General features: G+C 35.5%; 1 long non-coding RNA gene across 3 annotated transcripts; it reads left to right on the top strand.

Moving 5' to 3' along the window:
* The first annotated feature begins 337 nt into the window (after window positions 1–337).
* Window positions 338–4,071, top strand: LOC148977571 (uncharacterized). Of its 3 annotated transcripts, XR_016169708.1 has the most exons (7): window positions 344–795; window positions 900–972; window positions 1,069–1,176; window positions 1,299–1,413; window positions 1,542–1,649; window positions 1,902–2,017; window positions 3,606–4,071. It is a non-coding gene; the product is annotated as an uncharacterized LOC148977571 (long non-coding RNA). The 3 variants fall into 3 exon arrangements; XR_016169709.1 differs by having other exon boundaries at window positions 338–795; window positions 1,302–1,413; window positions 1,542–2,017; XR_016169707.1 differs by having other exon boundaries at window positions 339–795; window positions 1,542–2,017.
* The last annotated feature ends 242 nt before the right edge of the window (window positions 4,072–4,313 follow it).

Below are 4,313 nucleotides of genomic sequence, written 5' to 3'. Positions count from 1 at the left end.
AGCTCAGGAGAAGATTACGCATAGATTGAAAGCATAATTAAAATGTAAAATTGCACAATTGAAAACTATCATTTGTGAAGACACCACGGATGAGCTTTTCAAATGAGAAGTTCGTGTATTCTGACATAAAATTTAATGGTGACGTTCAATTCCAGACTATAGTGCGATCGGAATTACACTTTTTCACAGAAATCATGCTCCTCAGTTGGCCAGATAATATGGCTCAGTGGTGAGGCAGAATGAGTGTGCTGATGTCTTTGGTAATTGTGGAGGATTAGAAATGCATTGAGTTTGAAATGACATTAGTTGGGCTAATTAAATTCTGGACGATTGTGCACAGTAAAATCTCCAGTGTTGAAATCCTGGTGTTAAGGACTTTTAGAGTAAAGTGTTAATTTTCTGGTGTTGAATTTCAAGGGATTAACACTGCTAGTGTAAACCACACTCTCTGGCTGGTGAAAATATGTGGAGTTATACACCAGAGATGCTTTGAGAACACCGAGAGTGTTACTAGTCACATCCGGGACATTTACGCGCTGGGCGGGACGAAACGAGTTGAAACTTTCTTCACAGGCGCCATTTTCTTTGACTCGAGTCGCAAGACATGCGAGGAGGAAACACGCATTTATTATGCGTTAAATCGCATTTATATATTCATTTTATAACACCATATTGTTTTATAACAATATGTATGTGCTGTGGACGAGCAAACCGCTCTCAGAAGGGGTATTTTCTATGACGCGCGATGCGGAGCAGACCAGGATGGGTTTGCTTTTTAACAGGGAAACAACGAAAGTAAGTGTTTTCTAATTCACATAGCCAATATATTTTATAACACATTGATTCAAAGCGATATTTAAATGTTCTGCGCGATTAAACGGTCGAAATTCTTTTCAAAGACGACATCATCTTTGAAACACGGAGCTGACGAGGAGGAGGCTTGTAGCTAACGTTAACAGGGAAACACCTAAAGTAAGTGTTTTTAACATAATTTACCACATGAATTTCATGGCATTATATTGTTTTGTAACGATATTTATGTGATGTGCGCGCCTAAACCTCTCACAGTCTAGGTCCTGCATCTTCTTTGACTCGTGACCTGCTCGTGACGCATTTCAAAAAGCAGTGCAAAGTGCAGACACGGAGTTTGCTTTTAACAATAAAAACACCGATTAAGTAAGTGTTTAACTCATTTACTATACGTGTTTTATAATATTATATTGTTTATGACGATATGTGTGATGTGCAAATATCATAAAGGATTTATCCTAAAACTATCTTTTACTCTCGTCTGCCAGCAGACCTAACGTTAACGTATAAAACAGAAGAACAACTCCACAAACTGCGGACCAACAATGCACGTGGAATTTGCACTTTATTTCCTTATTTGGAGGACCAATCTTTTTAGAATGGGTAAGCAAATTGCAATTATTTCAAATTAAATATTGATGCAAAATGTATTTATCAGATTAACTTTTGGTTGATATTTGGAGATGCTTTAATGTTTAAATGTATTGATTTTTACAATTTGTGTTTGCTAGGAGCATTTCTATGATGCACTATGATTTCTATGAAGTGACTAAGGGTACCAGGCTTGGTGTTTAAAGACTGTACAGACTAGAACCTGGTGATGGAAAGAGAACAGATAAGTAAACATATGAGAGAATCATGGGCACAAACAAAAAATAATCATAGCTTGGTTGTTATTTGGTATAGCTAGATTTTCTTTGTTTTATAACACTCATTTTGAATTTGTCCAGTCAAATTCATTTACAAAAGTAAATCTAGTATATATATATATATATATATATATATATATATATATATATATACTTAAAATAAGATTTCGAACCAATGGTTTTCATGATTTGACAAGATGTTTTCTTGCTGTTTAATTTTAGACTCAACTGATTGGAAAATCTCTGCCCATCACCTGCCCCCAACATACAAAGCCACAAGACGGGAACACCGATCCTTCCGGAATCCGACGGCTGACAATTTAGTGAGATTTCTTAAGGTGCGTGTCTTTATTTTTTCTTAAAGTGTTAGTTCACCCACAAATGGAAATTCTGTTATTAATTACTCACCCTCATGTCTTTCCAAACAACTTTTTCATGTTCACAACACAAACAAACATATTTTTAATGAAATCGGAGAGCTTCCTGTCCCTCCATTGACAATCTACACAACTACCACTTTCAAGCCCCAGACAAAAGTACATCATTAAAGTACTCCATGCAACTCCAGTGGTTTAACATAAATGTTTATTAAACTATGCAAGTGCTGTGTTTACAGCAAAAACAGATTTACAGCTTAATTTATTAAATATTTATTTCCAACATGCGTTCATGACAAAGTTACAACTCGTGCTTGTTGTTGATGTGCATGTATGTGCATTGAAGATTAATATTTTGTAAATAAAGTTGAGTTAAAATTGTCAAAAAGGTTGAGGTTAAACCACTAGAGTCACATGGATTACTTTTGATTTCCTTTATACCTTTCCGTGGTTTTTGAAGTGGTCGTTGAATAGGCTTTAGATGAATGGACAGAATTCTCTTAGATTTCATTAAAAATATCTTTATTAAAGGGACTGTTCACCCAAAAATGTCAATTCTGTCAGTAATTACTCACCCTCATGTTGTTCCAACCTCGCAAGACTCATTCATCTTCGGAACACAAATTAAGATATTTTTGATTAAATCTGTGAGCTGGATCACTCCTCCATAGGCTTCTAAGGGATCAAAACTTGCTGGCCCAGAAAGTCATTAAAGATATTGTTGATTACAGAAGCGCAATCCTAAATCCAATCCAAACGAGAATGCTTTGTGTGCGCAAAAAAACAAACAGAAATTACGACTTTATTCAACTATGCATTTCCTTCTCTGTGGGCCTCGAGATGGGCTTCTCGTAGTGTAACAGCGCAGCGCCTCGGTGTTGTACGTCACACACAGGCTCACTATTGGCTGACGCTGGTCGTGTGTGTGTGACGTACAACACAGTAGCGCTGCACTGTTACACTGTTAACTTGCTCAGGCCCACACAGAAGAAAATGAATAGTTGATTGTAATATTTTTAATTTTTAGTTTGTTTTTTGCGCACAAAAAGTATTCTCGTCACTTGATAAACCTGAGCCACTGTAGTCACTCTGACTATTTTAACAATGTCTTTAATAACTTTTATTGGCTGCCAAGTTTCAATCCCTTAAAAGGCTTTGCAGGAGTGATCCAGCTCTCAGATTTAATCAACAATATCATTCATTTGTCTCCCGAAGATGAAGGAAAGTCTTACCGAGTTGGAACAACACGAGGGTTGAGTAATTAGTGCTAGAATTTTCATTTTTGGGTGAACTATCCCTTTAAGTGTTCCCAAGATGAGCAAAACTCTTACTGGTTTGGAACAACAAGGGTGAATAATTAATGACAGAATTAAATTTTTTGGATGAATTAAATCTTCAATTTACTTGGAAATCAATAAATGCAAGTCTTAATCTAACCAAAATGGTTTCTTGTTTGAGTCGATGATTGAACTTTTTTCACCATAAACCTGCTGTATTTATGAAACACAAATGGTATTAATTGTAATTGATCTGGTTTTGTGTTGTCTAGGTACCCAGTCCTACAGGATTTTTCGAGAAAGTTGGATCTACACAGCTTTTGCTGCTCTGTGAAACAACTATGCACTGAACTTTACTGTTAGTGACTGGAGACACACAACTGATCCACTCATATCCTGCTACTGTTCTTCATCTGCTGAATGTTTTTGACTCAAGCACTGCTGTACTGTTGCAAAGTCAAAGGTACTGAATCAACTTCACTGACACAGGACTCACATTCACTGATATGTTCAGGACACCATTTGATCACAATATATAATTCTGATTACAGTGCATTCATCGTTTATTTTAAAAGTTAACCTATGATGTAAACGTGTTTGTTCGGTAATAAAAAAAATAGTTTGCTTGAAACAACTGTTTACATTTGCCTTTATTTTCAACTTTACAATGAACTGAATTCTACTATGATCCCATACTTTCTGGATTGTTTTGAAATAAAGTTTTGAAAGAGTAATAAAGAGTTATGTGTTTTTCAAAGTGAAATTATTCTTTTCAGATTTAAAGAACTGAAGAAAATAAACTGACAAATCATTTAAGTACAGTAGGTAATGCATAACCCTAATAAGAAAAACTGGTAACTTCTTTGGTGTTTTTATTTGTAAAAATGTGTTCTATTAACACCAGGATGGTGTAATTTGACTACTATAAGGTTGAAAAAGTAAACACTGGCAGTGTTGTTGTTATCTGCATTGGTGTTAAA

This window comes from Pimephales promelas, chromosome 9 (assembly GCF_988280905.1).
Source record: "Pimephales promelas chromosome 9, fPimPro1.hap1.1, whole genome shotgun sequence".
NCBI classification, from domain to species: Eukaryota; Metazoa; Chordata; class Actinopteri; order Cypriniformes; family Leuciscidae; genus Pimephales; species Pimephales promelas.
The sequence above is the reverse complement of the archived record's forward strand: the minus strand, read 5'-3'. Positions and strand labels throughout refer to the sequence as shown.